A 25,355-nucleotide genomic window follows, 5' to 3' on the forward strand; every position below is an offset into this window, starting at 1 on the left:
ACCTAAATTTTAAGTTAAACATAGGCTCATAGTCGATCCAAACAAATATTTGTAGTATCCAGTTGGGTGAATGTAGCAGGATTTGTTCTAATAATAGCCAAGATGAACCGAAACAACCATAATTTGTATAATCCGATTGGATATTTTCCATCCAGTTAGCTCTACTAATGACTTAAAAAAACCAACACGATCAGTGACTATAGCCAGGGGCGCAACATAGTGGTGGGGGTAGCCAATCCCCCAAACTTTTCGCTTAGTAGCAGAGAGTATGTAGTTTTCTTATAAAAATCTTTGGGTATATACGTTTTCGACCCCCCGGTCGGAAATCTCAAGCTTCGCCACTGACTTTAGCATCTGGTTGGATCCCCATATCATCTTCTTTGGTTTTTGCTTAGTGTTTTTTTAAACGAGAAGTGAAAAAATGGTACCTCGGATCTTGGCCTCGAAAGTTTTGAAGTCAAGTAATGAATGATTTCAAAAAATCTAGTTTGTCCCAACTTCGAGGAATTGTGCCAATAGTAAATCGCCATATCCCACGCTTTCGCCCTCATTTCCCTTAAACTTCTTTCTATATCGGTCTTATGTCGTGCTACAAACGGTCTCAACATGGCATTATATACGTATCCTGTTCCCTAAAACACCCATAAAAATTTCCATTTTAGAAACCAAAAGCGGTAAAATTTCATAGAAATATGAAATATGGTCATAGAAACCAAAAGCGGTAAAATTTTATAGAATGAAATATGGTCATATTTTACCTTAGTTTTAGGATACCATAAGTAGATGATGAGCGAGCTTCATCTCTCCATACATCGGTAACCTAAGAAACATTTTTCAAACAAAAGACTTACGGTGAATTCTCATGTTAAAACATGCATACATACATTACGTCATCAGTAAGCGATTAGCATAGATAAACTATGATACGTACCATTGTTTTGGTCAAAAATTACCGAAGCAATTAAGTGATCAAATTACTTAAGTGAGGTAGTGTGCTAAGAGAATGTGTTCAAAAATAGGTTAATTGAGTTATTTGCAAAAACTGTTTCAGGATACGGCTCAGGATATTGAGCTGTATCTGTGATCAAACAATGAGAAAAAAAGTAAAGGTTGACACGTGATGTACGAGGAAAGCCCTTGATCAATCTAGATCGCCGGTATAAAACCTCGGGAGCTGACAATCGCAGCTTCCTTGTTCTTCTATTACTTCAAACGTCACGATACAGTGCAGGATGTAGTGCGGATCAACTAGGTGTTACAATGTAATTTGGGTACAAGTGTTTGCTAGAAGCTAGAGAGCTAAAGTGTACGAAGGAGTGCGAGTGTAAAATTGTGTGCCTTAATCTGATCCGCCCCATCTATTTATAGTAAAAGAAATTGAACAAACTATCCTATTAAACCGGGATCCGGCGGATATTCCCCACTTGAACGTTGTAGACCTGGTCTTTCGGGTCCAACGTCTCTCAAATAACTGATTTGCACGAGTCTTTAGGAGAAGAAGTCCATCTGACCATTAGTGACTTGGAGTATCCTGATCCAGTATCCTGATCACAAGCAATATCGCCCAGGGTGTTACCAATATCCCGATCCAGTATCCTGATCACAAGCAAACAGTCAAAAGCAAGATATTAGTCAGGATATATAGGCCCAGAAAATGGCCCATAACAATTGTCCCCAAATATATCTGTCGGTATACTAATCCAACGGATATATTTTAAAAATTTTATCTCATAAATCAAGGCAATTAAATCGAGACGACGGTCAAGATTACACCATAACTTCCAACGCGCTTTCTACTTGATGGAGATTCACAACGCTCCTATATCTTCTCTCTTCTTGTTTGAAAAGTAGATATCTCCAACAGAGTCTCCAGGTAATTCCCTACTTCTTATTCGTTTTCTGTCAATTTCTTTTCCTTTACTCGCAATGGCCGCCAGAACTTATTCTCAAACCGGCGAATCATCTGAAACCTTCATTCAACAGAATCTGCTTAAAAACCCCGAGAGGGAGATCTGTGCCTTCGATAACGCAGACATTGAAGCTTTGAGAGTTTCCGGTGCTTTCCCTTTGACACGGTCTTTAGACCATTTGATTGGTCAATTCGATCTGACGTTTCTTCCACTGATTGGGTTTGCTTCCAGGCATACCCTTTTTCGCTAGGTCTTCGGTACTCTTTTCCTGAATTTATGATGCAATTCTTCCGGACTACCGGTATTTCTTTTGCCCAAACATGCCTATGGTCTGGAGGGTATTAATTGTACTCAACCAAATTAAAAATCTTCACTGTCCCGACCTCTGTATTGAAGATATGCCAATCGCGTACCGCCTTCGATCCCACAGTTCTAGCCGGTTTTTGCTTTTTTCAACTTCCAACAAACCCCTTATTCTTAAAGCCACTAAGAATGAAGACGGATGGCAACGCAAGTTTTTCTTCGTCAAACAAGATTCCATTGACGAGGGTGCTAGCCTTCCGGCGGAGTGGTTAACCACCGGTAGGATCATGAATGTCCCCAGATATCTCAAGACTTTTATCTTTTACTAACATCCTTGTACTTGATCCTTTTGCAGTGAATTTCAAGGAAGTCGCTCCCCCTACTACAGAATCGGAAAAGAGAATTGAAACAGTTTATCGATTACCTGCGAGTGACAGAAGTTTTACCACACATATCCTGAGCTCCATTCAATACTCATCATCTGAAATGTCTGATAAGGATTACTTCTGAAATAATTAATTAGTGCAATATAATAAAATGAAGGGTAACAAAGATGTGAAAATTTTCCCTTTATGCAGCACCAGCCAAGATCCCTGAAGTCTTTGACCTTGACGAGTTGGACAGTTATTGTAACAACTGCCATTAAAATCCATAATTAGGATGGTAATTAGCTATTAAGGAAACCCTAATTGAGAAACCCAAGTGATTCCGCATAAACCCTAAAATTTTCATAACAATCGGAATCAGGATCAGGGCCCCTAAAACTCAAGGGGGTTAAACCCTAGTGGATGTTTATCCTCTAAATTTGCTGTAGAAACGAAATTTGTTCGTTTAACTTACTCAGCAAGGCTATCTAGGACACGAAACAACCTAGGCTAAGAAATAGACCCGTCGCGCCACGCGACGGGTACACATGTCTTCTTCGCGTGGCGCGAGGGAGCACATTTTTCAGATATAAATAGGGGGCAGTGGCACTTGAATTTTGGTGTTACTTCGACGTCCAAATTCACCTTATGCACTGAGTTATAGTCGAAACAGTTCACAACACACACGATTATCGAAACGCTGCCGCAATCAGGGTAATAACTCGATCGCTATTACGATTCAACGTCCGATCGATTATAACTATCCAACGATAGTCCAGGTGCTGCTCAATTGGGCTTGTACTTTGATTATTCGTTGTGATTTCGACTTGAATATTAGAGTGTTGTTCGAATTCGGACTATGCTCTGTTATTCGTTGTGAATCCGATTGAATTATCGAGTATTGCACTGATTAATCGTTGTGAAGGTTTAATCTCGTGAATTGACGTAATTGCTGTATTAGTTACTAACCTGCCTGTGTGTGCATTGTGTTAAATTAGGTTTAATCAAGGCTAATCAGTAGGCTTATCTATTTTGTCACACCCCCGATTTCCACGTGTCACCGGTGGGCCCGGTGTGGGGTACAGTGACGTAGTTGGCATCGTCATAGACAAACACACAATATAATAATGCACAGCGGAAGCAGAATAGATACATTTCAACTTTAAATAAAATGCAATAATAAATATCACAGTAGTTGAAACGGATCCACAGGCGGATCAAATAAATAAGAAATAAATAGTTCAACAGATATATGTCGTCCGAGCTTGCGAGACTATAATGGACGCTCTTAGGAAAACAGCCAGCCAATTTTCGTATAGTACCTGCACTTTAACCTTTTGGGAAAAATACGTCAGTTTACACTGGTAAATACAAATCAACCGACTCACTTTGAAAATGATTGAAAATTTATTTAAATGCACAAGGCATAAATATTTTTATTAACTTGGGACATTTATATAATATAAACTTGTGAACGATTTACATGCACTCGTATCTTTGGTGGCCCGGGATCTACTGTCCGGGCTAAGAATTAAATGACACACCACAGTAAAGAGTTATACACGCCGAGTGTACGCCTACACCCCGTGCTCTAGTCGTGGCCATCTCGAAAGATAATGCCAAGGATATCCGGGACACGGTCAATAACCCCCCAAAGCCTAAAGTAAGACAAGACTGTTTAAACGAGTCACACAAGCTATTCAAGACTGAACACCCATAAGGTGCAGGACTTGTGCGCCCGATCAAGCGGTATTTTAAATACCGTACCCCAAGCCCGTATAGGGAAAATAAGTCAAAATGTATTTACCTGAGTAAGTATGTAACACAAACGGATAAGTGTGGTAGCTTTTACCGGGCCTCCTAATCTGGAACAAAGGTTTATAATTAACCTATTAGATTCCTAACGGGTCTTTTATTTAAGCCTAAGCTTTGACCGGTTAGTTTTAAGAGTGATACGGTTTACGCACGATTAAGCGAAAGACCGGATAGAATGTGATTTAGACCCGACAAGTTTGAATACTTGTATAAAATGGGTATACTAAATACATTCTGGATTTTGAGATAAAAATGATAATGTTTGACCCGTTTCGGTCAATTTACGCAAACTAGTTACGTAAACCGAACCGAACGCAAAAAGGGCGTTACGGGTGGCCAAAAGAGTCAAATGCAAGTTCCCTGAGATAATATGCTTAAATTATGATATAATATCAGTAAGTTATGTTCTATATTGCCCGGAATTGTTTTAAACTCAATTTATGCCTTATAAGGGCATTTTGGTCATTTAAAAGATTATAAAAGAGTAAATTTGGAAATCTGAGTTTCGGGTCTGGTTCATACAGTAAATACACTTAATATAACATATTATATCAGTAGGGTATGACCCATATATCAAATTTACCATTTAAACCAAACTATGCACCGTAGGGGTATTTTAGTAAATTCACAAGGGCTAAAACTGCCAAAAATGGAAACCTGGGTTCAAAATATTATACTTACTGTTATTATATGAAAATATGCAATTTACATCAGTAGGTATAAGTCTTATATGTTCAAAACAAGTATAACGCTTACTATGCGCTTAAAACGCTAAAAATACGATTTAAGGGCGTTTTCGGGTTTTCAAAATAAATCTGAGATTTTTATATTTCCAGAAGACTCAAAATAATTTATTTATCATATAAAATCGGTAGAAAAAGGTTTCGGGTCAAAAGGATGTGTAAAACTCATTTTATGGCTAAAACGGTCAAAACCGACATAACCCGAAATAGCTAGGCGATCTAGGATACGATCAGCCAAAAATTAATTAAAAATCATCTAAAATCCCAAAATATTATATTACATCTGTTGGTAAAAAGTTTCGTACCAAAACGTGGCCAGAAACGGGTTCTACGCGAAAAGGACCATTTGTGTAAATTTATAATATAGTTTTACGCTAATGGCCATAACTCACAATCTGGACCACCAACTGATCCGAAATTTTCGGTGCAAGTTTATATAATAAAAATAAAGATTTCTACTCTTTTACTTTTCCAAAAATCACGTTTTATATCAAAAAGGGCAAGATAGTCAACTTTATGCATAAATCGGAAACATGTATTCGAATCGGCTAAACATAGGCTTATAACATGAAATTTCCAGAAAGTTTAACTAAAATCAAAATAGTCAAAAATGCTTTCAAATACAGATCTCGAACATGCATGTACGAATCCGAATCGATAGTCTACGAAATAATCGTTTTATAAGACTTTCGGTTCCGATTCGTGTTTTTACTATAGATTGTCGAGTTGATGATGATAAAATACATTCTTATATGTATTACAAGTTATTTATGATGATCAATCAGATTGCATGTCATCTATATCATTATTCATGTCATTTTTCACAAAAATCGCTTCTGTTGACTTTTTAGAAATAGGTTTGACTCGACATTTAGCATGCATGTAGTGGGAATCAGAGAGTACCCTTTTGAGGGTTTGTTTCCCACATAAATACCAATCTATAAAAGGTTTTAATTCGAGAAATGACTGAAAGAAAACCGTTTAATCATAAAGTCAAAGGTTATGAACACCTAGTTTGACTTTTAGCAATAATCACAACAAGAATGGATTAATTAACGAATTGGAAGCTTACAAAGGTCCTATAGGTGTTTAGTGAACACTAGAAGTCGACCTTGTTGATCAGATTGTCTCCAGAAAGCTTGCCTTGAGAGTTCTTGAGAGCTCTTGTGAGAAATATGTTCTTGATCAAGTGCAAATGTCCAAGAAAAGGGTTGTAATCTGATTTAAAGCAGAATTTTCGAGGGTACTGTTGATGTAGGCATGCAAGGCTTCTAATTGGAGCATTTGGAGGCAAGAACAACTGTAATCAACTCAAATTCGGACTCAATTTGACCCAATTTCGAATTTCTGTCGCTGGGCAACCCACGCGGCCCGCTTGGGCTTTCCCAGGCGGGTCGCCTGACCCCTGGTTCAGCCAAACAAGTTTCAAACATTGACAGCTTTGACCCCTGAACTTGTACGCGATGTTTCGGCTACTTTTCTCGACCCGTAAACCCCCAAACTTGGTTTTTAAGAACCTTAGGACTTTTACCAACATGGTAATGCCCTCGGATAACTTTGCGCTCAACCGAAAAGCCCTGAAATTCGACGTTGACGCTTTTAGTCCCTTAAGTACGGTTTTGGCCATAACTTTCTCATACGTTGACGAAACTTCATGAAATTTTAACCACATATTCTAGTGAGTATATTTTAGCTTCTCAAAGCTTCGGGTCTGCCAAAAGTTCACTCAGAGGTATAAATTAAATATGTTGACACTTTTGGCCCCTATAGTTTACAATACTTCACTTATGTGCAATTTCCGCGTCGTATGATCCATGAACCATCCGTTTAACGTTATAAACATTATGTGGGGTTATCATAGAGTCTATTTATCCATTGTTGACACTTTGGACCCTTACGTTCCATAGATTTCACTGTTTGTCACTTTTAGTCCCTCTAAAGTATGTTTTCACATAACGGAATCTTATGACACGTGTCAAGACATCATTGGACGAAATTTTCCGAGGTGTTACATATTTGCTCGTTAATCTGCAAAGTGAGTCATTCTTCTTTTTAAACTGTTTTCTCACAATTTGTGAGTAAGTATTACAATACCTCAAATTATTTTCAAGGTTATAATTACAGGGATTAAGTCTTTGTAATCACCAAATTACAGCTGGTATGTGGGGTATTGTGCACATTACTATTGTTATCACTCTATGTGAGTGAGTATCACTCTATGTGAGTGAACCGTCACTATTTGGGGCGACGGGACCCAATAGTGGTATGACCACAGTCACAGATCCGGTCGAGTGACAAATACCCATTCTTGATAATTGGTTGATAGAAACATTGTAATCGCTCTTAATACTATAAATTAATAACTAACAGGTCGTTTTAGAAAACAGAATGATTCACTCAGTATTTCCCCGCTGACAAAACCTTTTTCAAACATGTTTCAGGTGATCTGTGTGATCCAGGAAAAGTGCAGTAAAGCACTACAAGCTCAGAGAAGTGGCTCAGTGTGAATAAATAAATAAAACATGTTTGGGCAAATAATGATTTCTGTGTGAAATCAACTGATTATAAATTATGGGAATTTATCCCTAAAACTTTGTATAATATATTAAACGATCAATTTTTACGGTGAAAAGATCCTGTAATAAAAGACTTCCGCTGCCGCATAAATTAAATACCACGGGTACCACTGGGACTGCTCGCGGCTCCCGATTCCATCCAGGGTGGGTCGGGGGTCGTGACAGTTATTCTGATCAGGTCCAGATCAAGAAGGAGCCCAGTCCCAAAGCCACCGCTTCATCCAAACCCAGCAATTCCAAGGTTATCATCCTTCCCAAACCTTCGCCAGCTACCAAGCCCCGAAGCTCAAGCTCTCGTAAAAGGAAGGAGCCTGATTCCCCTATTATCTCTGATGCATTCCCCTACGAGAACCACAGGTTCATTGAAGCAAGCGGGTTTATGACCTCTTTCCTCAACCAGGTTAGTATCCTTGAGTCATATTCTACAGCTTATACCTTTTATAAATATTTATCAAAATCAATACCTGTCCTCCTATTTTTGCAGGGTCTTGAACGTCTTGTCCATCTATATCAAGAATCATGTGGGCTCAACAAGACGCTTGAATCCAAATTAAAGAAAGCTGAGGTTACCATCTCTGATCAGGGCATGATTACAGCCGCCAAGTATCGGCATTATGAGGAGAAGTTCAAGGCTATGACTCAAGAACACCAAACCGCTCTCAACAAAGCCGCTCTCCAGGCTCAAGCCGATCTTGATGCTGCCCATGCTCAACATGAATAGAATATGGTTAGCTACCGGGAAAGCCTCAAAAGTTCCGTTGTCACTTCCCTCCTCCAGGCCAGGCTAAAGATGGCCCATGAAGCTAAAGCTTTGGGCTTCGAATGCCCTTCTTGGGACGTTGATGCCTGGGAAACGAAGCTAAGGAGCCTTGGCGGTACCTCTACTAAGCCTGCAACTGAAGGATCTTCAAAAGCAGTTGAGAAACCAACTGGTGCTGAGGGGGATGCTGAGGCTGATCCCAATATAGATGCTGCTGAAAAAACCATGAACGAAGAAGGCGCCGCCTCCTAAAGTTTATTTTAAATTTAAGAGTTATGCTTATGTTTGCACAATTTTATTTCTGTATTAAGACAATTCGATAGCCGAAGGCGGATGGATCCTAGGATGAAACCTTCGGTTATCAACTGGTTTTGCTTATTTTAAATAATTTCTTCTTTCAATTGGCTAGCTATTGCCCTCATTATTCTAATCAATATATTTAGTGATATATTATGAAAACTTCAACAAATCTTAGACAAAACTTCTAAAGAATAAAGGATAGTCTATTTTCCAAAATCTGTTTTGATAACACTTGTTTGATCAGAGTACTTACCCTCCATCCAAGTATCATTTTTCAAACACGGCAATCAAATACCCCGAAATGTACCCCAAAAACACATTTTGAGAACATATCTTAAGGAAATATCCTTACCAGGATATTTGAGTCTCAATCAAAGTTACGTAAAATTCACAAAGGAAAGATGATACCAGGAATTGAGTGTAACCTTAGTATCAAACTCCAACCCCTTTTGTAACTTTTCCCACTAAGATGTCCCTAGTCCGAGACACTTAGCCCAACCTTGACCTTTCGAGCTTCACGTAATTGCTTTATAAGGAATGTCCCCTGTGCATGTAGTCTTTAAACACTTAGAAAAATTTATAACATTAGTTCCAACCGTATAGACGATTCTTGTGTTACAGGGGTAAAACCCAAATATATACTGGGGATAAATCCTTAGTATCCTGGGGAAAATCCCAAATTTTCATGCGCTACAGGCGGGAGTGTATAAACTCCAAGACTTAGAAAGGTGAAAACCTTTAAACCTTAGAGAGTATGAAAATACCCTTTCGCGAGAGAGGGTGATCAATTCTCATATACCTTAAGGACCCAGGGTATAGCCAACAGTAACGAAATTGTCAGCCACTTTTACATGAACTGGTCCCGCCACCTTGAACTATCCCTTGATAACTTGCGCTCCAGGCGGGCTGATTAAACCCAATTCATGAGAAAGGTGAATACCTTTAAACCTGTGAAGGGATCAGGATCCCTTAAACGTGAGAGGGGGGCCAATCCTCTAATCTTTCGAAGTATCCTGAGTGCGTATCCTGGAGCTATATCCCGAATCATATTCTGCAAAACAACCTTAAACTAAGGTGGGTGTTAGCTTGGCTAACACCCCTCCGATGCTTAAGTCAGTATTGGGTTCAAATAAAATAAATTATATTTGAAAGAGACAGAATTCATACCATCTTGAGTTAGAATTTAAATTCTAAACTCACTTGAAATAGGCTTTGAGATGTATAGCATTCCAGGATCTTGGTAGCATATCCCCCTCCATATTCTTAAGTCGGTATGCTCCTTTCCCTGATTCGAATTCAATCTCGTAGGGTCCTTCCCATTTTGGAGCTAATTTTCCATCGGCAGGATTGGTAGTATTCTGAAAAACTTTTCTCAACACCCAATCTCCGACTTGAAACCTCCTAGTTCTTGTATTCTTGTTGTATGCTCTGGATATCCTCTGTTGATATGTTGTCATCCTTAGCTTTGCTCCATCTCTTCTCTCATCAACAATATTCAGTTCTTGACATAAGATCTCATGATTTGATTCAGGATCCCGTAGGCTTGATCTGGCTGTCGGTACCACCATTTCTGTCGGGATCACTGCTTCTGCCCCAAATACCAAAGAGAATGGGGTTTGCCCAGTAGCATTCTTCACAGTTATTCTATCAGCCCACAAAACAAAGGGTAGTTCTTCTGCCCATCTTCCTTTTTTGGCTCCTAATCTCTTCTTCAAATTGTTGACAATTATCTTATTTGAGGATTCAGCTTGCCCATTTTCTTGAGGATGTATCGGAGTAGATGTGATCATTTTGATTCCCCAACTTTTGCAAAAGTCAGTAGTCCTCTTGCTTATAAACTAGGATCCATTATCACAAATGATTTCAGCTGGTACTCCAAACCTGGTCAGGATATTTCTCTTTATAAAGGATACTACTTCTTGGTCTCTAACTTGGATAAATGCTTCAGCTTCAACCCATTTAGAAAAATAGTCGGTCATTGCTAGCATAAAAACTTTTCCTCCCGGAGCTTTCGGCAACTTTCCTACTATGTCCATTCCCAATTTCATAAATGGCCAAGGGGAAGCTATAGGATATAATGGTTCAGCCGGTTGGTGCAATATGTTGCTATGCCTCTGACATGCATCACATCTTCGAGCATATTCTGCAGCATCTTTCTTCATTGTCGGCCAATAGTATCCTGTTCTTAACACTTTCGAGAATAAAGATCTGCCCCCAGTATGGTTACCACAATCCCCTTCGTGTATATCCTGAAGCACTTCCATGGCCTCAGGATCCTTCAAGCATCTTAGGTATGGGCCTGCAAGAGATTTCTTATACAAAATATTGTTTATAATGGTGAATCATGATACCTTCATCCTAAATGCCTTAGGATTTTCATAGTCAGGAATGTGTCCTTCTTTGAGATATCTTATGATTAGATTCATCCAGGATCCAGTATCCTCCTCAGGATCATGACCAGGATCCTGAATGCTTGTTACCTCTTTATCCTTAGCTCTGAAGGGATCCATGGCAGGATACAGGATATGAAGTATCGGTATTTGGGTTCCCTCCGGTATCCTGACTGATGATCCTAAGTTTGCCAAGGCATCCGCTTCAGCATTATCCTCTCTTGGTACCTGTTCAAGTGTAAAAACATCGAAATATCTTGCTAATTTTTTGAGAATATCGAGATATTTAATTAACTTCTCACCTTTAACTGCATAGGATCCATTAAAATGATTAGTGATTATTAAGGAGTCAACATATACTTGCAAACTTTTAATATTCATGCTCTTAGCCAATTCTAATCTTGCAATCAAAGCTTCATATTCTGCCTCATTATTAGTAGCAGGAAATTCATACCTAATAGCCTGGGGTAATATGTCCCCCTGTGGCGATTTTAGTAGTATACCTAAACCTACACCTCTTATATTAGATGCACCATCAGTATATAATATCCAGGATTCTAAGTTTTCTCCTAGCTGTTGTACTTCTAAGTCTACTTCGTTTTGGATGTCACTATTGAAATCAGCCACAAAATCAGCTAAAGCCTGAGACTTTATGGCATTTCTAGGTTCATACACTAAGTCATAAGCACTTAATTTCACTGACCACTTAGCCATTCTACCTAACATCTCGGGTTTCCTAAGCACATTTTTAACAGGATAATTTGTTTTAACATGAATCCTATGTGTTTCAAAGTAATGTCTAAGCTTTGTTGATGCTGTAACTAAGGGCAATATCAATTTTTCTAAAAGAGAATATCTAGTTTCAGCGTCTAACAAACTTTTACTAACATAATAAACAGGATACTGCTGACCTTCATGATCCTTTACAAGGACATCACTTACTGCATTCCCTGATACTGCAAGATACAGGTGTTTTGGTCAAAAATCACACAAGGATAATGTAACCAAACTTTATGAAAACGGGGTATGATGCTTGGTTAATTATGAAAGTAAAGGATCACTTCTGTGATAAAGATGCAAAGACACGATGATTTATACGAGGAAAAAGCCCTTGATCAATGTATGATCTCCGGCATAAAAAACCTCGGGTGATGGCAACTACCGATCACCAACTTCAATATAACAAAAATATGATTACAACTTTGGATGATAATGAGCTGAGTACAAGGATCACTATTGCTTTTGGTGTCTAAGTGTGTGAGAGTTGCTTCGTATGTCGTGTGTTCTTGTGTGTCCCCCTTCCGAATGAGGAAGAATGGTATTTGTATTAGTGTAGGTGACCTATTTTAGGTAAAAAGACTAATAATCAGCTCATTACCCCTTTAGAAATAAAAGACAATCTAGCCTAAATTGCCGCCCATAGATCAAGCCAAGTTTCCATATCCGGTACAACGTCCATCTTCAATTTAGCTCTTGCCATAATTGTGAAAACGCGTCCCTGGATCATGATGTCTAGAGCATATCCTGCTAGATGTTCCTGCAAAACAACATTATATTGAGCGGAAGTAGCCGTTAGTATAAGGATCACCATAATGTCCCATGATCCTGATCCTGAAGTCCGGCTGAGGATCACTGTCTGCCAAAGAAACAAGGATCACTGGTTAGGATCACGTGTAAGGATCACTTATAGTAAAAATCCAGCCCTAACAATTGCCCCCAAAATATAAGGAGTTAATTGTAAATAGACGAGTTATATTTTGTTTTGATCTTATCTCTAACGGGCGACTCCAAGAAACTAGCCGTTATGCTCGGATTAGCCGTTGTGATAATTACGTCACAGATGTGACAATCCCTGCAAATCATCATTATAAATAGGAGATAGGGTTAGGATCATTTTGTATTTAAATTCGAGGTATCTCCCCTTTATAGTCACTACCGAAGACTTAATCAGGTATTCTCCTTTTCTCTTTCTTCTTCTTTGCTCTGTTTCTTTTTGCTCGATCACAATCATGCTGCTCCGGAACTCCCCACACAAGGATTCCAAGAAGGATAGTCCTTTAAAAAGCCAGGGGATCATCAAGGATTCTCCTACGGAGAGGTGCTGCTTTACTGATGTCCATATAGACAAGATTCGCCATTGCTTTCCGGCGAATGTTGTTTTTAAATCCTTTGATCCTACTGCTTTGAGCGACTTTGTCTCAGATGTCTGGGTGGCTTTTCCTGCTACTCCGTTTGTTATAGGGTACTCATATCCTTTTCCAGACTTTACCCAGTCTTTCTTTTCCTTGACCGGCATCTCTTATATCCAAGCTATGCCGATGATCTGGAGGGTTCTTTATACCTTCGAGAGGATCATTGAGCAGGAAGGAATTGACCTGGGGATGGCGGAGCTAGCTGAGCTCTATGATCTTACTACGTTTGGTTCCCATCGGTATCTGCTGAAACGGAAAGCTGGGGAGGATCACCCTATCTTCAAAGTTACCAAGAATGATACAAACTGGAAACATCGGTTTTTCTTTGTGAGAAGGGGTTCCATCCCGGATGGGAAGGATCTGCCCAAGGAATGGGCCACTCATGGTAGGGTAGAGGATCCTCGAAGGATCACTGTCAGTCCTGTCTCATATGATGAGGATCACTGATGTTTTTCTTTGTCTTTTATGCAGTTATCTCCGTTGCTCACCTAAAGCTGACCCCTGCTGCAAAAGAGAGAGTGTTAGCTTTTAAAAAGCTTGATCCTGAAGTTAGAAGCTTCCAAGTCGCTGTCCAAGATTCACAAGAAGTATCCTCTGCATCTGCCACTATGTCAAGTAAGTATCCTTATAAAAAAGTAAGTTATATGTAGGATTATTTGATTAATAAAGCAACTTATCTTGTTTTTTGATTGTGTAGGTGCTGGAAAGTCTGCCAGGTCTGCTAAATCCGCTTCTAAATTTGGGATAGACGACCTTGCCAACGTTAAGTCTTCAAAGAAGAAGGCTCCTGCCGCCAGTCCTTCAGTATCAGCTCCTAAAGCATCTATCCGAGGCAAGGGGAAGAAGAGGAAAGCCTCTGATGAACTCCAAGGATTCCCCCTCCTCCGTCAGCAATTCCTTGACTACGTGAATGAGGTGAGAAATACTGCCCCTGTTGGTCATCTATTTCGAGTATCTTGTTTCTTGAGGATCACCTGAGTCTGAGCTTGTCTTTATTCTCTTGTTGAAGAAACTTGCTGAGATTGAAACTTATCTTGGCCATGTCGAGGACCAGGAGAGCCAGATTGCCGACCTTCAGCAAATGGGTGTGTTAAAGGATCTCAAGATAGCGGATCTTGAGAAGGAACTCCAGGCTACCAAGGATGAAGCTGCTCAAAGGCTGATTGATATGGATAACGAGAAGCAGGAGATCACCCAAGATGCCAAGGTCTCGGCGGCGATTGCTATGTACAAGATACAACTTCAGATGGCTGAGGAGGCTCAGGATCCCACCTTTGACAAAAGCTCATGGGATGTTGAAGGCTGGAAGGCAAGGCTGGCGGACTTGGATGACGAGGAGGATGCTGAGGATATCCCAAGGTTGGAGGGAGGTGATGCTGATAAGGATCAGGGTGGAGAAGCTGGTGGAGATGAAGCAGCGAAGGAGTAGGCTGCATGATTGGGCGATGATGGATATTGTTGACTAGGCCGGAGCCCAATTTTTTAGGTTTGGTAGTGGTTTTTCGAGGTTGTTGATGTTTGAAACAATTATGGTCTGTAATCTCTGAACAATAGTTTTCTAGGGTTAAGGATCCTGGATCCTTTGAACAATAGGTAGGATTGCAAAAGGTGGAGGGATCCTCTGTTTGGGGGATGAAGCCTTTGTGATCCTGCCGCTTTTTATTTCCTGCAAAATGCTAAGACCGCATAGACAATGGACACCCTTTGCCAACCCATGTGGACGGGCCACGTTTTGCTGGTAGAAATGTGGGTTGGCAATTTTGACAACTTTTTGAAAGGGTTAAAGATCCTTTTGTTAATAATATAACCTTAATCTTTCTGGCTTATCTCGTGTTGTTATCCTTTATTTATCTCCTTATTTTTTAATTGTTTTAGAAGTATATTTGTTAAAGTAACAAGGGTTGAAAATATGTTATCCAAAATTTAGGATATGATCCTAGATCAAATATCCTGAAAATTTTCAAAGTACTTTAGTTCAAGGATCATAGGTCTGGTTGTCAAAGTAAAAGGGTCGGTTAGTATAATCAATACAGTCAAGGATCATACCTGAGGATCCAAGTTAGGATCCTAACCTTTAATCAAGACAATCATAAATAAGACTTTGGTAGTTAATAAGGATTAAGGATCCTTATGTGTTTAGACTTCCAGAACCAGAGTAAGTGAGATATAACTTGGGACTAAGCCAATGTAAAAGATAAACTAGTAACTGGGGACATGCCCAAAGGATAACTGAGGATGATCCCGGAGGATCACTGGGGACAAGCCCAAAGGATAACTGAGGATGATCCCGGAGGATCACTGGGGACAAGCCCAAAGGATAACTGGGGACAAGCCCAAAGGATCGTATGTAAACTGGAGTATGGCCCTCACTGGCATCTATCCAAACTTAGTGACATGAAAATGTCAAAACCTTAGCTAACGTGAAAACGTTAGAAACCTTAGGAACGGATGTATGGTACGTCTACCATTATACGTAGGATCCTAAATATAGCCAGTACGATGAGGTTGTCAGCCCCGAAAGTGGGTACTGGTCCCAAAGACGTGAACTATACCAGGATCATCGTGCGCTACTGGCGAAAACTGGGGACAAGCCCAAGGATAACTGGGGTTAAACCCAAGGATCTGAGGTGCTTTCGAAGATCTTTAACGATATGCGGAGGATACCTGAACTAACATAACTCAAATGGTTCGTGAGAAGAGGATGAAGGATACGTGATCCTTATCCTTAGGAAAAAAATAAGAAAATGTAATAGTTTCTAGGATAAGCATATTACCAGAGTAAGGATCATTGACATCACCGGGATCCTTTAAGGATACTTCAATGTAAGGATCACGTGCATGGAGGATCATGTTCACATGAAATATTTCTTTAAGTGAACAGCATTCCAGGCTCTTGGCAACAAGTTTCCTTCCATGGTTAGCAACCTGTATGCCCCCTTTCCTGCTTCAGCTTCAATCAAGTAGGGACCTTCCCATTTTGGTGCTAGCTTCCCGTCAGCAGGATTAATAGTATTTTGAAATGCTTTTCTCAACACCATATCTCCGACTTGGAATTTCCTTATCCTGACGTTTTTGTTGTAGGTACCAGCCATTCTTTGTTGGTAGCTTGCCATCCTTATTCTAGCTAGATCCCTGATTTCCTCAATAGTATCCAAATCCTGAGCTAGGATTGCAGCATTTTCTTCAGGATCACGAGCAATTGTTCTAGCAGTTGGGATCACCATCTCTGTTGGGATCACTGCTTCTGCCCCAAATACTAAAGAGAAAGGTGTTTGACCATTGGCATTCTTGGGAGTTGTCCTATCAGCCCATAGCACATAAGGTAACTCCTCTGCCCATTTTCCTTTCTTGGATCCTAGCTTCTTCTTCAGATTGTTGATGATGATCTTGTTGGATGATTCTGCTTGACCATTGGCTTGTGGATGAACTGGTGTTGATGTTATCATCTTGATTCCCCAACTGTCACAAAAGTCAGTGGTTCTCTTTCCAATGAATTGAGAACCATTATCACATACAATTTCAGAGGGAATGCCAAATCTAGTTATAATGTTTCTTTTAATGAAGGATATAACTTCCTTTTCCCTGACTTGAGCAAAGGCTTCAGCTTCTATCCACTTGGAAAAATAGTCAGTCATGGCAAGCATAAATACTTTTCCACCAGGTGCTTTAGGGAGCTTGCCAACTATATCCATTCCCCATCTCATGAATGGCCAAGAGGATGGTATGGGGTGTAGAAATTCAGCTGGCTGATGGAGGATATTGCTATGTCTTTGGCAAGGATCACACTTCTTAGCATATTCTACAGCATCCCTTTTCATGGTTGGCCAGTAGTATCCTGTTCTGAGGATCCTTGAGAACAATGCTCTGCCCCCAGTGTGGTTTCCACAATCTCCTTCGTGGAAATCTTTCAATACTTCTTCAATTTCAGGATCCTCAATACATCTCAAATATGGTCCTGCAAGAGATCGCTTATATAATACATTATTCAAAATTGTGAATTGAGATACCTTAATCCTGAAAGCTCTAGGGTTTTCTTTCACTGGGATTTCCCCGTGTTGCAAGTATCTCATGATTGGTGAGATCCATGATCCTGAATAAGATTGAGCTTCTTCGCTAGGGATCATTGCAGTATCCTCTTCTATTTCCATGGTCACCTGATTTTCAATAGCAGGAGCCAGGATATGGATGATAGGGATACTTATATCTTCTGGAATCTTCAAGGATGATCCTAGGTTGGCCAATGCATCAGCCGCTGTGTTCTCCTCCCTTGGTACCTGTGTCAAGCTGAAAGAAACAAAAGAGAGTGCCAATTCTTTGACTATCTCTAAATACTTGGTTAGTTTTTCACCTTTAACAGCATAGGATCCGTTAAAGTGATTAGTGATCAATAATGAATCTACATATACTTTGAGATACTTTACCCCCATATCCTTAGCAATTTGTAAGCCAGCAATTAAGGCTTCATACTCAGCCTCATTGTTAGTTGCTTGGAACTCACAGGCTATGGAGTGGGGTATTATGTCCCCCTGTGGCGATTTTAGTAGGATCCCTAGCCCTGTGCCTTTGACATTTGAGGATCCGTCAGTGTGTAGTATCCAAGGATCCTTGGTCTCATCCAGCTGCTGGACCTCCAATTCTGCTTCTTTTTGTAGATCACTACTGAAATCAGCCACAAAGTCAGCTAAGGCTTGTGATTTGATGGCTGTTCTTGGTTCGTATCTTATATCATGGGCACTAAGTTTTACTGCCCACTTAGCCATTCTCCCTGACATCTCTGGTTTCCTGAGGACATTCTTGATTGGAAAATTAGTTCTAACAACAATAGTATGGGTTTCAAAATAATGCCTTAACTTAGTGGATGCCATGATTAATGCAAGAATAAGTTTTTCGAGGTGTGAGTACCTGGATTCGGCATCAAGTAAACTTTTACTTACATAGTAGATAGGATATTGTGTACCTTCGTGATCCTTGACAAGGACAGCACTTACAGCGGTTGAGGATACCGCCAGGTATAAGGATAACACATCTCCTTTTTCCGGTTTTGTTAATGCTGGTGCTGAGGACATATATTCTTTAAGGGCTTGTAAAGCGTTCTCATGCTTCTCAGTCCATTCGAATTTCTTATTCTTCCTTAGGATATCGTAGAATTCTTTGCATTTTTCTGAGGATTTCGATATGAACCTGTTCAAAGCTGCTATCCTGCCCGTCAGTCTTTGAACATCCTTAGCATTGGCAGGAGATTTGATGTTTACTAAGGCTTTGATCTGCTCCGGACTTGCTTCAATTCCTCTCTGGGTCACCATATATCCTAGGAATTTTCCTGCCTTAACACCGAAGTGGCATTTTGAAGGATTGAGCTTCATGTTATAATTATCAAGGATATCGAATGCTTCTTCTAAATCCCTTAGGTGATCCTCAGCTTTCTTTGATTTGACCACCATATCATCTATGTATACTTCCATAGTTTTTCCAATTTGATCTTTGAACATCATATTTACCAGCCTTTGATATGTTGCACCTGCATTTCTTAGTCCAAAAGGCATAGCAATATAACAATATAAACCGGTTGGGGTCATAAAAGCTGTATCCTCTTGGTCAGATAGTTCCATCTGAATTTGTTGGAATCCAGATGATGCATCCATAAAGGTCAACAGTTCATGCCCCGCCGTTGCATCCACCATGGAGTCAATGTGGGGTAATGGGAAAGGATCCTTGGGACATGCCTTATTCAAATCAGTGAAATCGACACAAACCCTCCACTTTCCGTTTTTCTTTTGGACAACAACCACATTGGCTAACCATTTTGGATATTTTACCTCTCTGATCATACCTGCTCGAAGTAGTCTCTCTACTTCTTCTTGGATAATGGCATTCCTTTCTGGTGCAAACTTTCTCCTTTTTTGATGGATTGGTTTGATAGACCTGTCAATGCCAAGTTTGTGAGTAATAATATCCTTAGATATACCTGTCATGTCTTCATGTTTCCAAGCAAAGGTGGATTTTCGTCTTTTGAGGAAGGATAGTAAGTCTTCTTTCATCTGGCCAAGGATCCCTGATCCGATATAGATTTTTGACTCAGGATCACTAGGGTCCAAAAGGATTTCGTCCACATCTTGCTCCCTTGCCTCCAAGACGTTCCTCGGAGGATACTGTAATTGCTATTGCTCCCTTGGCTTCGATGTTGGCTTCATGGATGAGGTATAACAATCCTTAGCCTCTTGCTGATCACTTTCTATCTTGATTATTCCCCATGGGCTAGGGAGCTTCACACATTGATGGTAGGTGGATGGGACTGCTTTCATATCATGTATCCAAGGCCTGCCAAGGATAACATTGCAACAAGATAAACAGTCAATAACACAAAATTTCTGATAATTATGTAATCCTTCCACGTAGATTGGGAGTTTGATGTCCCCCAGAGTTTTCTTCGTTTCTCCACTAAATCCTACAAGCACGGAGGATCTTGGTGTGATGTCTGATTCTGGGATACCCATTTTCTTCAGAACATCAAGCTGGATAATGTTCACTGAGCTTCCTCCATCGATAAGGATCCTGCGGACAAAATGGTTAGAAATAAAGAGAGTAATAACTAAACTATCATGATGAGGATCCTGGATGTTAATGCGATCATCCTCATCAAATGTTATCGTCTTCCCTTCTGAAACACTTGAGGTTCTAATAGGCCTTTCTCCATTATCCATTTTTGATTCTTTTGCATGTCTTTTGGCCGCCGAGAAGGATGTACCACAGATGTCTGATCCTCCGGATATAAAGTTGATCACTTGTGCGTTTGCCGGAGGTGCTGGAGCCTTTTCAGGGATCCTGAAAAGGATCCTGGGTCCTTTGCTTTTTTCTCCCTAGCAATTCTTTTAGATGCCCCTTGCTTAGCAGGTATCCAATTTCCTTTCTTAAGGCTATGCAATCTTCAGTTAGATGCCCGAAATCCTCGTGGTATGCACACCATTTTGACTTGTCTTTAGTCCCGGATGGTTTATCATTCTTCCTGGGCCATCTAGCTTTTTCGCCTAGATTCTGCATTGCAAGGATCAGTTCATGATTATCAACAGAAAAACAATATTCTGAGATTGGAGGATAATCTTCATCATCCTCTTCCTGGTCAACAGCATGCACATTCTGATTTTCATTTCTATGGTAGGATTTGAATTTGTTGTTCTTGAAGGAGGATCCTTGTTTATCTTGTTTTGAGGATCCTTCTTGTCTCTCCTGGATCCTCTTGTCATCCTCTAGCCGGATGAACCTGAGTGCCCGAGTTCTTACTTCATCTAAGTTCCTGCATGGTGTCATAACAAGATCATCATAGAATAATGAATCCTTAAGCAGTCCCATTTTGAAGGCTTCAACAGCCGTAGCCATATCCAAGTTGGGAATGTCCAAGGATTCTTTACTAAATTTAGTTATATAATCCCTTAATGATTCATTATGACTTTGGGATATCCTATATAAATCACTGGTTAATCTTTCGAATTTTCTACTACATGAGAATTGGTTGTTGAATAAATTAACTAGATTAGCAAATGAAGTAATAGAATAAGGGGGAAGACTTAGCAGCCATTTAAGAGCTGATCCAGTAAGAGTGGATCCAAATCCTTTACATAAGCATGCTTCCTTCAATTTCTCTGGGATAGGATTGATCTCCATCCTCTCCCTGTATTGTGCTACGTGTTCCTCTGGATCCGTTGTGCCGTCATACAGCTTCATGGTGGGGATATGGAACCTTTTGGGTACCTCTGCATCACAAATTGGCGGTGCAAAACGAGATACCTTATGGCTCCCATCTGCAATTTCAGGTATAGGTTTAACTACCCCCGGAACACTCGAGATCATATCCTTTAGTTTTTGTAATTCCCTGGCCATAGCATGATTGATACCTGTATCCTGCACGAATCCATGGTTAGTAGTAGGATAATTATTTAAAGTGTTACCTCCCATTGGGTTCAAATTAGGAACAGTGGTTGTGAATCCATGTTGCTGGGATTCAGGGACAATGGAGGGACCAGTGGAGGCTATGGTCTGCATCGGAATGAAGTCCCCTTGATGGACATCCGGATTTCCTGTTTGCAAACTTCTTAGGGATCCTGGCATCGGGAAGGATCCTGGTATCGGAGAAGATCCTGGAACAAAGGAGGATCCTTGAACCTGGGATGATCCTGGAACAAAGGAGGATCCTTGAACCTGGGATGATCCTGGAATAAAATAGGATCCTTGAAATTGCTGTGCACCCGGATAAACTCCTGAATTCATGAAGGATCCCATATACTGAGGATAGGATCCTGCTGGCTGAAAATGTGAACCCGATGTCTGAGTCATTGCTGCTGGCTTGAGATGTAATCCTCTTGACTCCCCTATGATTTGCACGTCCGGGATCCCTGATGGCTGGGAAGTGATCATCGGAGTATCGAAGCTCAAGGATTTGGGCATCAGTGGGGAATGATCCTCTGCCGCTTTCTTCTGTCTTTTGAGGTCTCCAATTTCCCTGAGGATCCTGTCATTAGTCTCATCCTGCTGCTGCATACGATCCTTCATCTGCAAAATTAAAGCAAAGACATCACTAGTACTGGGAATAGAAGAATTCATAGCAGAAGAAGATGGAGGTTTAGAGAAAGTGGGAGTTGATCTCTTCTCAGTATTTTTCTGAGATCCTGCTGGTGGAGGAGGCAAAGTGGTCTGTGATGAGGTGACTGCAGACATCGCCGTGGACGTGTTCTTCAATGATGAAGCCATGTAACTCTTTGAAATGATTTCGAATAAAAGATTTTCTTATGAATGAAGCACCAATTGCCCCACGGTGGGCGCCAAACTGTTTTGGTCAAAAATCACACAAGGATAATGTAACCAAACTTTATGAAAACGGGGTATGATGCTTGGTTAATTATGAAAGTAAAGGATCACTTCTGTGATAAAGATGCAAAGACACGATGATTTATACGAGGAAAAAGCCCTTGATCAATGTATGATCTCCGGCATAAAAAACCTCGGGTGATGGCAACTACCGATCACCAACTTCAATATAACAAAAATATGATTACAACTTTGGATGATAATGAGCTGAGTACAAGGATCACTATTGCTTTTGGTGTCTAAGTGTGTGAGAGTTGCTTCGTATGTCGTGTGTTCTTGTGTGTCCCTTCCGAATGAGGAAGAATGGTATTTATACTAGTGTAGGTGACCTATTTTAGGCAAAAAGACTAATAATCAGCTCATTACCCCTTTAGAAATAAAAGACAATCTAGCCTAAATTGCCGCCCATAGATCAAGCCAAGTTTCCATATCCGGTACAACGTCCATCTTCAATTTAGCTCTTGCCATAATTGTGAAAACGCGTCCCTGGATCATGATGTCTAGAGCATATCCTGCTAGATGTTCCTGCAAAACAACATTATATTGAGCGGAAGTAGCCGTTAGTATAAGGATCACCATAATGTCCCATGATCCTGATCCTGAAGTCCGGCTGAGGATCACTGTCTGCCAAAGAAACAAGGATCACTGGTTAGGATCACGTGTAAGGATCACTTATAGTAAAAATCCAGCCCTAACAAGGACAGGCTTTGTTCAAGTCTGTGTAGTCTACACAAACTCTCCATTTCCCATTTTTCTTTTGTACTACAACCATGTTTGCTAGCCATCTTGGGAACTTAACCTCTCTGATCATTCTGGACTTTAATAGTCTTTCAACTTCCTCCTGGATAATAGTGTTCCGCTCAGGAGCAAACTTCCTTCTTTTTTGTTGCACAGGCTTGAATGATTTATCAATTCCAAGCTTGTGAGTGATAATACCTCTGGATATGCCTGTCATATCCACATGCTTCCATGCAAACGTTGACATCCTGCATTTCAAAAAGTTAATTAATTGTTCTTTAATATCCTGAGGGATATTGGTTCCCACGAGCACCGAAATATCGAGATTATCCTGGTCTAGGATAATTTTCTTCACATCCTGCTCCGGATCCTCCACGATATCCTGGGCCCGCGTCTTTAATTGCTATGCTGCACTAGGTTTGGTTGAGGATTTCATCGAGGATGAGTAGCATTCTTTCGCCTCCTGCTGATCACTATCAACTTTGACAACTCCCCAAGGGGTAGGTATCTTGATGCATTGGTGATATGTTGATGGCACGGCCTTCATATCATGAATCCACGGTCTTCCCAGTATGATGTTATAGCAGGATAGAGAATCCATCACACAGAAACGTTGTATCGAGTTGACTCCTTCAACGTATACTGGCAACTTTATCTCTCCCACTGTGTTTCTAGCCTTTCCACTGAACCCAACAAGCACGGTAGACTTTGAAGTGATATCCATTGGAGATACATTCATTCTCTTCAGAGTTTCTAGTTGGATTATGTTGACGGAGCTGCCATTATCAACTAGTATCCTGCGTACAAAATGGTTAGCCACATATAACGTTATTACCAGAGTATCATGGTGAGGATCCTGGACAGTATCCCTGTCATCTGCATCAAAAGTGATCACTTTGTCAGTTGTGAGGGTAGTCATCCTGACAGGTTTGTCTCCCCTTCCGGCCTTAGCTTCCTTTGCATGTCTCTTTGCTGCCGAATACGAAGTCCCACAAATGTCGGATCCTCCCGAAATGAAGTTGATTATCTTGGCATCCACAGGAGGTGACGCTGCTCGTTCAGGATCCTTCTCAGTATCCTGACCCTTATTCTTCTTTCTTCCCAGGAGATCCTTAAGATATCCCTTGCTCAAGAGATAGCTTATGTCTTTCTTTAAAGCAATGCGATCCTCAGTAACATGTCCGAAACCCTCGTGGAAGGCTCACCACTTGGACTTATCCTTCCAATCAGCCTTTTGTTGATTCTTCCGAGGCCACCTGGCTGTGTCTCCTAAACCCTGCATAGCATACATTAGTTCAGAAAAACAATATTCAGATAACTCAGGATACTCCTCAGGATCCTCGTCTTCAACAGCATTCACTTTCTTGTTATCATTTCTACCATACGGCTTAGAGCGGTATGGTTTGTACGAGGATTCTGACTTCTTGTTAGTTGATTCATATGTTGAGGATGCATTCATCCTCTCTTGCATTTTCTTATCATCTTTCAACCTGATATATCTCAAGGCCCTGTTTCGAGCTTCGTCCAAGTTCCTGCAAGGATTCATTACAAGATCCTGATAAAATTGACGATCCTTCTGTAACCCCATTTTGAACGCTTGTACTGCCATAGCAATATCAAGATTCGAGATATCCAAGGATTCTCTACTAAATTTTTTAACATAATCCCTTAGGGATTTTTGTGATCCTTGTGTTATCCTGTAAAGATCACTTGTTAGTTTCTCAAAGCTCCAGCTATAAGAAAATTAACCGATAAACAAATTAACTAAATGAGAAAATGATGCAATTGAATAAGGTGGAACGTTTAAAAGCTATTTTAAGGCCGGTCCTGTTAAAATTGAACCGAAGCCTTTGCATAAGCATGCTTCCTTAGGTTCTGGTAGGATTGGATTTGTTTCCATCCTTTCCCTATACTGGGCAATATGCTCCTTAGGATATGTCGTCCCATCATACAACTTTATGCTGAGAGTCTGGAATCTTTTTGGAATTTCAGCATCACAAATTGGATGAGCAAATCGGGATATCCTGTGACTATCCTGGGATACTTTCGATATAGGCTGCACTGCTCCAGGAACACTTGATATCATATCCTTCAATTTTTGAAGTTCCCTGGTCAATACTGGTGTTACACCTATATCCTGCAAAGAATCAGAATTATTAGTAGCAGTGATACTGATATTGGCAAACATGTTACCAGCCTGTCGGCTTTTGCCATATCTCGGACCATATCCTGGGCCATATCCTGGATCCCTCACGGTCGATATCCTGGCAGATGATGGTATCTCCAGCATGTTGCTCCGGGACTGACTCGGTATCATGTTGCCTTGATTATCCTCGGTAAATGTTGATGAACTAAAGATTAGCATCCTGGGCTATAGAGGAGTAGTTGTATACTCCATAGGTTT

At 40.4% G+C, this 25,355-nt stretch overlaps 1 pseudogene; it reads right to left on the reverse strand.

The window, feature by feature from the left end:
* Nucleotides 1–371: 371 nt before the first annotated feature.
* The window catches only part of LOC110900678, a 30,127-nt pseudogene continuing 5,143 nt past the window's right edge, over nucleotides 372–25,355 (reverse strand).

Source organism: Helianthus annuus, chromosome 13 (assembly GCF_002127325.2).
Source record: "Helianthus annuus cultivar XRQ/B chromosome 13, HanXRQr2.0-SUNRISE, whole genome shotgun sequence".
In the NCBI taxonomy this organism is placed as follows: domain Eukaryota; kingdom Viridiplantae; phylum Streptophyta; class Magnoliopsida; order Asterales; family Asteraceae; genus Helianthus; species Helianthus annuus.